This window comes from Sus scrofa, chromosome 2 (assembly GCF_000003025.6).
Source record: "Sus scrofa isolate TJ Tabasco breed Duroc chromosome 2, Sscrofa11.1, whole genome shotgun sequence".
Classification (NCBI taxonomy): domain Eukaryota; kingdom Metazoa; phylum Chordata; class Mammalia; order Artiodactyla; family Suidae; genus Sus; species Sus scrofa.
Window position 1 is genome coordinate 49333573 of NC_010444.4, and position 13225 is coordinate 49346797.

Sequence of the window (13225 nt, forward strand, 5' to 3'; positions counted from 1 at the left end):
GAAGATTAGGAAGTTTAAACAATTTCACTGTGGTGTAACAGCTAAGATGCAGCAGAGCTAGGATTCAAACCCAGGTCTTTTGACTCTTTGTATTAGCTAAGGTCTGAGACTGTTCTGAGAGTGGCACTTTAAGCTATGGTTATCATATGCATTTCATTGATTGATTGATTGATTGCTTTTTAGGGCCACACATGCAGCATATGGATGTTCCCTGACTAGGGGTCAAATCGAAGCTTGCAGCTGCTGGCCGGCGCCACAGCCACAGCAGCAAGAGATCCAAGCTCTGTCTGCGACCTGCACCACAGCTCACAGCAACACTGGATCCTTAACCCACAGAGTGAGGCCAGGGATTGAATCTGTATTCTCATGGATACTAGTCAGATTCATTACCGCTGACCCACAATGGGAACTCCAGCATTTGTATTTTTGTGTAAATCTGAAAACAGGATTCTATACTTTGGAAGAACTGAAGTTCAGAAATGCTAAAAGAATGTTGTGTTATTAGAAAACCAACTTTATTTATTTGTTTTATCTAGGGTAAACCTGGGTTCTGACTTAGTATTATATTGAAATTATTTTCTTTTGCCATCTCTCCTGCGCACACAACATATATTTGATGTATTTAAATTCTAAATGAAAAGTATGTTCAGCCTGAAGACTGACTTATGGGAAAGGATTTTAGACATTCATTCACTAATAAGTCAAATCCCAAACTTAATTTAGAGGATACTGAATTTAGTCTTTCTGCTTTTGTGTAAAGAAATTGCCCTCTCTTTCTTTTCTTCTATTGAGAAATGCTAAACTTTAATTTGAGTGGTTTTTAAAAATAAAAATATGAAAATAAGCTAAACCAAACATAATGACTGCTTTTCCAATTCTAGGATATTTTTATCTTTTTCTTGTGCCTTTTAGGCATACATGGAAACCACAGACAGTCATATAAATAAAGTTTCAGTTAATTTTAGTGACAATATTTCAAAGAAAATTTAAGAATTGTTTTGCAGAGGCATTCTATGGCTAACAATCTATTTCTGATCATGGGAAGAAATGTTTTTATTGGCTTGGTTTGGGGCATCAACAAAGTTGTATTGTTTAGGCACTAGCTCTTTTAAAAGATGCCCTGTTTCAGAAGTGAATTCTTTTTTTTCCCACACCTACAGCATGTGGAAGTTCCTGGGCCAGAGACTTGAACCCGCACCACAGTTGTGGCAATGCTGGATCCTTAACCTGCTGGGCCATAAGGAAACTTCCAAAAGTGAATTTTTTTATATCACAATTCAGAAAATGTGCCACAGTCTTCACTAGGGAATGCCTGCATTGAGGCATTCATAGGTCTTTCCGATTTTTTTTTTAAGAAGGCTAAAAATGTGATAAAAAATGTTATGGCTTGAGTAAAAGAGGATTAAACGTTTAGTTAGAACGTATGAATTTGAAGTTCTTAAGATATTCAGTTATTTAAATTATAGACTAGTGATTTGACTACCTTCACTACGAATCCAGTTTTCTATAATTGTAAATATAGTTTGGGGAGAAGAGGTAAAAAAAAAATCTGTATTCAGTATTCTGCAGTTGTAACAGAGGAGAAGTAGCCTTAGTATAGAATGCTGTTTGAGGGAAGAGAAGTCAATATAGGTATTGTAATGCTTTAATTCTTTAAGCTGTTTAAAATGCATTGGATTCTGAAAATGAGCTCACAGTTGTCTGTCTGACCTAGATGTAAATGTAAATACTGTTTGGTCAGGGAACAGAGTGTAGAGAGGATGGAAGAAAATTTTTCCCCCTTTGTGGAGGAATATGAGTGAAAGGAGGGTGAGGAAGGTAGTGAACATATTGGATGACAAAATCAGAGTTCACAAAGATTTGCTGGAGTTATGGGCCCTTTATAGATAAGAGGATTAAATATAATAAATGAAAGTGTAGGTCCTACATATGAGTATAAAAAACTAGCTGTATAAGTAATTATTTAGAATAAAGATAGACAGGATCCTTTCCTAGCCAGAGAGATTTGAAAAATACAAGGAGACAGCTAAAAATTAAAAAAATATAATTATAAAAGATACCAGTGAAGATACTATAGGTAGCATCTGAAGCTTCTGTTGAGGTAGGGTACTTGATGATGAATTCACTTTTAAAGTTGATGTAAAGGACGTGCGGAAAAACTCTTGATCTTGCATAGATTTGAGGCTGAAAACAAGAATGTTGCTATGAAGTATGAAGATATGGCTTTTGAAACATACTAAGGACTACAAAAACAGACTTTTAAAGTTATGTTCACGATAAAGAAAGTGGCCATAAATAGAGGTTAAGATAGAAAGTGGTAGTTTGAGCTCACATTTTTATTTCCTTTTTCCAAAGAAACAGTTGTCTCTTTGAGTAATAAAACTGCATGGCAGATAGGAGCCTGATGGAATATAGAGGGTTCTCAACATCTCTGAGGTGGAAGACAGTCAATCTTGGTGTTTCTCTTCTCACATTCCTCAATGCTTACTAACGTGGTTTGTCATACTGTACTAGACTTCCAGTTACTCACAGTTCTGATAGGCTCAGTTATGCTAGAGAATCTTTCGCCTACCCAGTCTGCATGGTCTGTTCTCAGAACCACCTCAGACAAGCTTTTCTTGTCATGCTGGGGTTCTGCTATACCTAGTAACTTGGACGCCATAGGGAACTTCCTGAAGAAGATGAAGAACTATAGTACACAAGCCTAACCTACTGCAAATTCATGTTGTTTGCAAACAGCTTTGCCCTCTTACTACATGAAATACTGCTACTCATCTCTCATGTAATTGTCATATCACTGCTGTGGGTTCTACACTTTTAAACTTTCAACTCCTTTTTCTCTTCTTCAGTTTCCATTGATCCCAAGTATTAGCTTAAAAAAAAAAAATCTGTTCTTGACTTTATCCGTTTAGCTGATATCCTATTTCTTCATTATAAAATATTTCAAATGATTCCTCTTAATTTGCTGGCTCTTATGTCTATAAAAGTTTAGTGTGGTACCGTGGAAAGATATGGGATCTGAAACTTTAAAATCTTGAGCAAAGTTAATTTACGTTTCTGATAATATTACTTTTCCTACAGGGCTATTATTAGCTAATTTGCCTATTAATATTTTAATAAGCTATAGTGTTATGATTTCATGCCATCCACTTTCATGTCTTACACCCATCTTACCCACATCTCAGAGGTCTGAAGTATAGTTTATATCCTCTCCATTCTGAAATCTCAGAGTTGAAGTTTATTAATATTTTCTGAATATTAAGGTAAATACTAGATGTTATAATAGATAAATCTTGAAGCCATAGTGTCTAGAACAAGACAAGCTTTTTTCTTCTTACTTGCTTGAAGTCTAATTAGTGGCAGTAGAGTGGGTGGGAGTGTGGTTTGCCAAATTCAGATTCTTGCTGAATTCAAAGATCTTTTCCCTTATCTTTATTCTCCTTGACCACTTTACTTTTGACACCACTAATTCAGTCTTCCTAGTAAAATAAAAAAAATATATATATATTTAATCTCTATCTCAGTTCCTGGCACAAAATTTCTGAAGTCTTTGGAACTAACTGTCTTTGCTTTGCTAATGAGATAGCTTATGGGTTTCAGGAAGCCTATTTAGCTTCATGAAGGGAGCTGGTGTTCCACGGGAATCAACTATGTGACTGGAGTGTTGGAAATTTCAGCCCCGTTGGGGAAGGGAGAGAGGCTGGAGATTGAGTTCACTCACCAGTGGCCAATGAGCTAATCAGTCATGTCTACCTAATGACACTCTCATAAAAACCCCCTACATGGCAGGGTATGGAGATCTTCCAAAGTGGTGGACACATTGATATGCTGGGAAGGTCATGTGCTTGGAGGAGGCCTGGAAGCTCTGGGCCATGCCCACCTTCTGCACCTTGACTTATCACATCTCTTCTCTTTGGTTGTTTTTGAGTTATAGCCTTTACAGTAACTTGTAAATGTAGGTAAAGTGTTTTCCTGAGCTTTGTGAACTTTTCTACGAATTATTGAACCTAAGGGGGCAGTCATGTGAACCCCTGAATTTGTAGTCTGCAGGCAGAAGTGTGGATAACTTGGACATCCCTTTTGTAGCTGGCATCTGAAATCAGGGCAGTTTCATGGGGCTGAGCCCCGATCCCTTGATTGTGAGCTTTGCACTGTCTCTGGGAAGTTTGTGTCAGAACTGAGTTGAATTGTTGGTATTGGGAAAAAAAACCCCACACATTTGGTGTTTGAGAAAATTCAGCATTCTTCATTATGCTGATTTTCCTCTTAATCTTAGTTACTTCTCTTATTTTTTCCCATTTTTCTTTTATTTTGTTTTTGTGGCCCCTTACTACACACTTTCTGTAAGATTCAGTTTTCATTTGTGTGTGTGTGTTTTGTTTTCTCTGGGAAGTGATGAAGACTATTCTCTAAGTCTTTTGTACTTGAATCCTAGTCATGCCTTTGATCATCGTTTTCTGCAGATCCTATAATCTAAGTGTATTGTATTGCCTTCATGTCTTAAACAGAGCTAAGCTGTATTTTGGTATCTCTTTCTAATACCAGGCTTCTAATATGGAGTGGGTTCTGGTAACAAATAGCCAGGAACATTTAATCAAATGTAGTTCTTGCTTAATTTTACTTGTAGCAATTTGTCCTGTAGCTGAACTCACATTCAGATAAACATATATTATTTGAATTCGAATGCTTTTGACAGTGAAAGTTAGTGAAATAAGAAAACATGTGTAAACTGGGACTATTCTGAACAGACTGATTTCTGTGGTTACTTGTACATATGCATGTGTAAAATTTTTCATGGCAAAAAAATTGGAAGCTACCTAAATGTCCATAAATAGGTGACTGAGTGAATTAATAGTGCCACAGTCATTCCTCAGAATATAATGCAGCTGTTAAAAAGTATGAAATAGAAGATAAGCAGATGGCTAACAATCATATGAACATGCTAACATCACTGATCATTAGGGAAATGCAAATCAGAAACACAGCAAGGTATCGCTTCATGCCTATTACAATGACTAATATAAAAAAAAAACCAACAGAAAATAACAAGCGTTGACCAAGACACAGAGAAATTACAGTCCTATGCACTGTTGGTGGTGCAACTACCATGGAAAATGGTATGGTGGTTTCTCAAAAAAGTGAGAAAAGAATTACTGTCTAGCAATTACTGTCTAGCAATTTCACCTCTGCATATAAGTGTAAACCCCAAAAAAACTGAAAGCAGGGACTCTAAAATAAGTTTTTGCACACAAGTCCATAGTGTCATTAATTCACCATAGCCAAAAGCAAACCAAGTATCCATTGACAGATAAATGGATAAAGAAACTGTGGTAAATACATACAGTGAAACGTTATTCAGCCTTAAAAATGAAGGACATGGCAACATATGCTACAGCATGGATGAACCTTGAGGACATTGTGCTAAGTGAAATAAGGCAGTCACAAAATAAAGTACCTAGAGTAGTCAAATTCATAGTGATAGGAAGTTGAATGGTGGTTGCCATGGGTGGGAGTTGGGGATGGGGAAGGAAGAATAGGAAACTGTTTCATGGGTAGAGATTTTCAGTTTTGTAAGATGCAAAGTGTTCTGGAGATTGGTTGCAAAACAATGTGAAGTACTTAACACTAGTGAACTATATGTTTAAAATGGTTAAGATGATAAATTTTATGTTATGCTTACTTTACTACTATTAAAAACTTTTTAGAAAAATATGAGCTAGAACTTTATTTAGTGGTGTGAATGAATCTCTGAGACACATTGTATAGCAAGTAGCCAAAACAATTTGGAGAAGAAAGAACAAAGTTGGAGGACTAGCACTACCTAGTTTCAGGACTTACTATAGAGCTCAGTACTCAAGACTATGTGGTATTGGCTTAAAGACAGACATGTAGATCCATGCTTCGGTCTAGAAGCAAACCCACACATTCTGGTAAATAGATTTTTAATAAATAGAGGTGTCAGTGTAATTCAGTTATAGAGAAGATAGGGTTTTCAACAGATGTTGCTGAAGTGATTGAATGTCCATTTGGAAAAATATTTAGCCTTGCCCCTGCTTCACACCATGTAGAAAAATCAGTTTGAGGTAGATCATGGACTAAATGTAAAACTATAGAAGTTGTAAAACTTAAGGGAACATCTTTGCGGCCTTCAGTTAAGCAAAAACTTTAGATGAAACACCAAGAGCTTGCATGAAGTTTCTCTGAAGTACTTGAAAACCCTTGAAAAGTAGTATATCATCAAGTAAAAAGGTGGATAGTTGGATAGTAAAAGTCCCATTTTGTTTCATAGATTTCATCTGGATCTACAGAATCTCTGGATGCTTCTTGGGCTTTCTATTTTTTGCTATTTACCTTTAGTAAGGAGGAATAGACTGGAAGAAATGAGGGGACATAAGAGATTCCAGCAGGAATTCATCTGGGATCTCAGAGCAAAATTTTCTCAGATGTTATCTATTCTGCTGAGCCAGATTTTCTTCATCAAGCCAGAATTTTGGGTATATTCAAATCTATGTGGCGACTTTTACAATAGAATTTATTTATCAAAGTTTTAATTGCTATAGGTGTTAGCCAACATTAGATATAAAAACATTATGTATGAAAGACTTTGTGATATGAAGGAAAGGATACTGGATTCTGGAATTTTATTTGTCTGTTATCAGTATATATTACCTATATATGGATGTATGATTTAATTATAAAAGACAGCAGTTATTTAGAGAAAGGACTAATTCTCTAGGTTGTACAGTCAATTTTCAGTGGTATATAAGGAATGATATTTTGATACTGTTCATCTCCCCACACTCCAGTTCTTGTTCTGATCATCAAGTTCTTTGGGGATTTAGACTTCCTATTTACTGTATGAAATATGTTCACGTATTTTTCTTGAGTTTGTATTGTGCTTTGAGTATTCATGTGGAACTTTCACTGCCATTAATATGGTCATTTCCTTATAACTTAACAAACGTGTCAGTTTTGAAAAGTGAAGTATTTGGTGGCCTCTAGTGGTACTTATGCGTCTATAAAAAGTCACTGAAATAACCACTATACAAAATTTTAGGGGAAAGAAGTTACTAAGTTGACAGAACACAAACATGTATATTTACTGAAGAAAAATTTTTAATCCTTGAGAACTAAAAGTTTATTTAAATTTTTTTTCACTGATCGGGACTTTACCAATTAGCAAACAGTACTATGGAAACATTGATATGTAAATTTCTAAAATGCTACATCTTAAATTTAGTTGGTAAAGACCACATTTAGCCATAAGCATAAATTTAATCTTCCATGTAGAAACCACATACTAAATTGTTACAAAAAATCTTCCTATTGTTTGAAATAACCATTTTAAGTAGAGGATTGTAGAAATGCATAGATCTTTAATAAAAGAATTGACTGTACAAGGGTACTCCTCTTTCACAGTCTTCCTTTTTACCTGTGAGTTACTGGTTATGCTGTAGGATTAAACTGTTACAGCACTAAAAGGCAGCTATTTATATTTACGGAAGAGGCAGAAAAAGGAAAAAAGAATATATGTAAGGCAATATTTCCATTAGGTAGGATAAGCATAATAATGTTTTAGGAAGACGAGGTAAAAATTACTCAAGGCTAGCTTGTTTCTCACTGAACTGAGCTCCTCTGTGAATCTAATAATCAGTGCCTTGGTCTCCATATTGATAGATAATCTTTAGGGTAGTCATCTTGGTAGTTGCCATGAATTCATGTGGTTAGTCCTCCTGATAATCACTGTCACTGATTCCCGACCCATTTGTTCCTGTTCCTGGCTTCTATTGTGAATGTCAGACTCTGTGGGAGCAGCACAGTATTTGGGATCATATACCTTGACCATACACACTCTTTCCTTTCCGGGAAGCGACTTTGTTGGTACACATCTGTAGAGAAATTGTCGAATTGTCCACAAGTTGTAATGTTAGCTTCTGATCACAGCTGTCTCTTCGGGTACTTGGTGCTAACATCCCAGCTGGCTGGCTTCTTTGTTCATGCCCGTCTGCAGATCCTGGTCTGATCAGAAGGTTTTTCAGTTTGCATTTGGGGATCATAAGGATGCCTCCTAGTCGCGTAGGCTGTTGTACCTGCTTGGCTGGCACATGTGTTGGTTCCCATGTGCAAAGCAGTTTCACTTTGACCAGCTTTTAATTTTCCTTCATCAAAATGTCTTGTTTTTCTGCATGCTTAACGCTAATGTCAATAGTTGTATGGTATCCTTTTGTTTTAGCCATATCTGCTAGGGCCACCAGCATAGTCTGAACCTGGGTCATGTTCCCATGCTCAAAAAGATCATAGGCTTCAAATATGTCACGTGACTTCCTACCATAAGCCTGAATAGCTTTAGTAAAGTTGCTCATATTCTCCAGCTGAGGCCAGTTTGTTGGCCTTCTTCACCAAGCCGGGCTATAGCTTGTTTATTAGTTCGTGGAGAATTTTGCCATCCCAGCTGAAAGTTGGTGTCAGTGCTCTTGCCTGTCACCTCATATCCAGTTGCAAAGATCTTCTTCTGCCTGATAATCACACTTGGAAGCAATCTTGTTTTGGATCTCAGCTGAGAGCCTGTAGGAAGGGCTGTTGTTGAAAGTGAGTCATGATGGTTTTGGTTGTGGGAAGATGCTAAGCTTGGATTCTGGGGCTTCCTGGCACTCACTTCCCTGCTCCTGATCACAAGGTGTGGGTCCCACCACAAGATGCTTGTTGCTTGCTCCCCTGGGCTGTTCAGGAGACATCCAGGTGGGGGAGGTGGGTGGTGCCTCGGCTACTCAGTTGGACTAGGTCCTGCTGAGCAAAACAGACCCTCCTGGTTAGCTCCAGAGTGCCACACAAACTCAAAAGTTTATTAATTAGTTGTACCAGCTTGCATTCCCACCAGCAGTGCAGGAGGGTTCCCTTTTCTCCACACCCCCTCCAGCATTTGTTATTTGTGGACTTATTAATGATGGCCATTCTGACTGGTGTGAGGTGAAATGGTAGTTTTGATTTGCATTTCTCTAATATTCAGGGATGTTGAGCATTTTTTCATGTGCTTGTGGGCCATCTGTATATCTTCCTTGGAGAAATGTCTACTCAAGTCTTTTGCCCATTTTTCACTTGGGAGCTTTGGGTTAATAGATGCAAATTATTGTCTTTGGAATGGATTAGCAATGAGATCCTGCTGTGTAGCACTGGGAACTATGTCTAGTCACTTATGATGGAGCCTGGTAATGTGAGAAAAAAGAAGGTATACATGTATGTGTAACTGGGTCACCATGCTGTACAGTAGAAAATTGACAGAACACTGTAAACCAGCTACAATGGAAAAAAATCATTAAAGTTTATGAATTAGTTGTAAATCTATCAGTGATGTGGCTGTGTCTATTATAGGAAATTTTATCTTTTCTTACTTTCAAGAAGAAAATAGACTTTACTTACCTTCAAGAAATGCCTTGAAATTATATATATATATATACCTTAATTGGAAGTTTTTCTATTTTGTATTTACGTCCGCAATGGTTTACTATTTCATTGCACTGAAATATATCTATGAAAGGGATAGTAGAATGATTTCTGACATCTCTTTAAATATAGTAAAAGCTAAAAGTAGAGTCAATATTTCATAAGATAATCATAAAGATAATCCTTAGTAGAGTTCATCTCTTTAAATAGCTAATTCCGGCTATCTTAAAGATACTTTAAGTTAGGTCAAGAATTATCCAGAATGTTAAATATATGTGGAAATTTAAATCATTTTATAAGTTGGGAAAAAATTGTATAAATTCAAGATTTGGAAAACTAAAGAGAAAAGTGACAGTTTTAGGTAAGTTAAATTTATTTTCAGTTCTGAAATTCATCTTCATTCATACCAAAAATTAAATATTAAAATCTAGGTCACATAGCTACTTACTGTTGGCTGAGATGATAGTAAATGTCCCTGGTCCTTTGATTCTCTGCTAAAGCTTCCTTCCTTCCTTCCTTCCTCTTCCTTTCTCTCTCTGTCTTTTTTTGCTTTTTAGGGCTGCACCTCCAGCATATGGAAGTTCCCAGGCTAGGGGTCAAATCAGAGCTATAGCTGCTGGCCTACACCACAGCTGTAACAACTCAGGATCCAAGCTGCGTCTACAACCTACACCACAGCTCATGGCAACGCCGGATCCATAACCCACTGAGCAAGGCCAGGGAATTGAACCCAAGTCCTCATGGATATTAGTGGGATTTGTTTCTGCTACTCTACAACGGGAACTCCCTTTTAATTTTTTTTTATTATAGTTGATAGTTGATTTATAATGTTGTGTTAATTTCTTCTGTACAGCAAAGTGATCCAGTTTTACTTCGTTTTATTTTTTGGATTCCACATGTAAGTGATAACATACAGTATTTGTCTTTGTCTGATTTATTTTGCTAAATGTAATACCTCCAAGTCCATCGATGTTGCAGTGGCAGTATTTCATTCTTTTTAATGGCTGAATAGTATTCCATGGTGTACATATACACACACACACACAGAGACACACACACCCACACCACATCTTCCATATATCCATTCATCTGTCAATGGATGCACTTAGGTTGCGTTCCATATCTTGGCAATTGTAAATTGCTTATGAACATTGGGGTGTATATACTTTTTGAATTAGTGTTTTTGTTTTATTTGGATATCAACCCAGGAGTGAAATTGCTGGCTCATATCTGTTGGTTTTTATTTTTATTTTTATTTTTTACGGATGCACCCATGGCTTACAGAAGTTCCTGGGCCAGGGATTGAATCTGAGCTACACCTGGGACCTATACTGCAGCTGCAGGAACGCAGGATACTTTAATCCACTGAGTCAGGCTGGGGAATCAAACCCTCATCTCCACAGTGAGCCAAGCCACAGGAGTCAGATTCTTAACTCACTGTGTCATGGCGGGAACTTTTGGTGCTTTTTAAAATAAAGATTATGAAAGAACTAACTTCTGAGTGCTTATGAAAAACACAACTTTTTAATTTTTTTTGTAGTTTGCTCATTTGCCCAGAGCTTTGTTTTAAAATTTATAGCCATTTTGAAAATTTGGCTATGATTTAATGGCAGTTGTTTAACAGTTACTAAGCACTTAACCATAGTAAGTGACACATATGTCAGTCACTGAGATGGGTGTTGATAGTATGGCAATGAACTGGATAGAATCTGTCTTCTTAGAATTTAAATTTATAGTAATGAGAGACTGGTACTAAATATAATGAATAAGTAAATTATATAGTACATGAGAAGTGATAAGTACTATTAAAATATAATAAACCGTAGTTCCTGTCATGGCTCAGTGGTTAACAAACCCGACTAGCATCCATGAGGACGTGGGTTCGATCCCTGGCCTCGCTCAGTGGGTTATGGATCTGGCATTGCCGTGAGCTGTGGTGTAGGTCGTAGATGCATCTAGATCCCATATTGCTGTGGTTCTGGCATAGGCCGTAGGCTAAGCTCCAATTCGTCCCCTAGCCTGGGAACTTCCATATGCTGCTGGTGCAGCCAGAAAAGACAAAAAAGACAAACAAACCATTGGCAGAAACAGTGTAGCCCATTAGTTTGTAAATAACCAAGGCAACCAGTTACCTATTGCTGCTTGGCAAATAGTCTAAGGAAAGAAAATAAGCTTGGTTAAATAGTTTTCTTTTTTCTTTTTTTTTTTTTTTTGCTTGTTTTGGGCCTTACCCATGGCATATGGAAGTTTCCAAGCTAGGGGTTGAATCAGAGCTGCAGCTGCTGGCCTATGCCATAGCCACAGCAATGCTGGACTCAAGACGTGTCTGTGACCTACACTGCAGCTCAAGGCAACTCCAGATCCTTAACCAACTAAGCAGGGCCCTGGATCAAACCTGCGTCCTCATGGTTACTAGTCAGATTACCGCAGAGCCACAATGGGAACTCCTTAAATAGCTTTCAGAATTTTGCATATTTTTAATATTACCAAGAAAATTGTAGCTACTTACTTTTTATTAAAATTAAAAAAAAATTATGGTCACACCCATGGAATATGGACCTTCCTAGGCCAGGGATTGAATCTGAGCTGTAGCTGTGACCTGTGCCTAGAGATGTGGCAATGCCAGATCCTTTAACCCACTGTGCTAGGCTGGGGATCAAACCCTCGTCTCCACAATGACCTGAACTGCTGCAGTCAGATTCTTAACCCGCTGTGCCACAGTGGAAACTCCTATAACTACATACTTTAACCTTACCAAATTTTGAAGAATATGTCTTTAATGATGAAGTAGTGATAGATACTAGTTTCTTGGCTTAAAGTAGATAAGTATTATTCATACAGGTGAGTTGTACGTGACTGTGGTTATAATTTTCTGTAATCAAATAGATTACACATTTAGTGTGCAACCTATTTGTATATGATACAATATTTAAATAAATTTTGTATTCCACTCAAGGACAACAGAAAGAGTAGAGAGATTCATCACACATTTGCAGTTTATCATTAAAGCGTGTTAAGTACAAGTACAAAAAATCTTATGTATTGCTAAATTAATTCTGTAACTGAGCAATTGCTTAACTGATGCAGGGCTTTCCAATTTGAGGCTTCCAGAGAAAAGGTGATTCTGTGTACTTTTGGTACCAGGGATTTTTTTTCTCCTTAATCATTTGTGTACGTAATACAGCATTTAAGGATTTATCTTTTAATATAACCTATGAACTTGATCCTTCTTTTAGATTATCTAGTTTCAAATTATAGAAATACATAAGTAAGGTTTTTTTTTGTCCTTTAAGATCAGTAATGTTTAGTGATTATCTTTCACCCTTTTTTCCTGCTTGGCAAAGATTTATATAGAAAGACTTACTAGTAGGTTGTGATGTAGGTATTGGTAGACATTTCTCTAAAGGTTCTTCTTATAATAGAGTGTGACCCTCATTTAAAATCTTCACTGGGCTAATGATAAAAATGTTGTTTAATCTTAGGGTTTGGAAAGGACCTTTAAGTTTTCCTGGTCAAATTCCAACTTCCTTTTTTGATGATTTAATCAGTTTGTATAAAGTACTCTTGCCAGGTGGTCATGTAGCTTCTTCCAATAACCCATCCCTAAGTATTTTCTTAGTGCCTGTTAGGTGATGGACAATGTGTTGGGTGTTGGGAATACAACAGTAAGTAAGACAGGTGGGGCCCATGCCCTTGTATTCAGTCTGGTAGCATTTTTATAGTGACAGTAAACTTGATTTTGTGTATATATATATAGTCACCTTCATAGTTTTTATAGGGTCTT

General features: G+C 36.9%; 1 protein-coding gene and 1 pseudogene across 2 annotated transcripts in view; one reads left to right on the plus strand and one right to left on the minus strand.

Annotated features, from left to right (window-relative positions):
- Positions 1-13225, plus strand: part of SBF2 (SET binding factor 2) — a 449069-nt gene that overhangs the window by 90834 nt on the left and 345010 nt on the right. The gene's annotated exons all lie outside the window — the stretch shown is intronic.
- On the minus strand, positions 7431-8588 carry LOC102162982 (annotated as a pseudogene).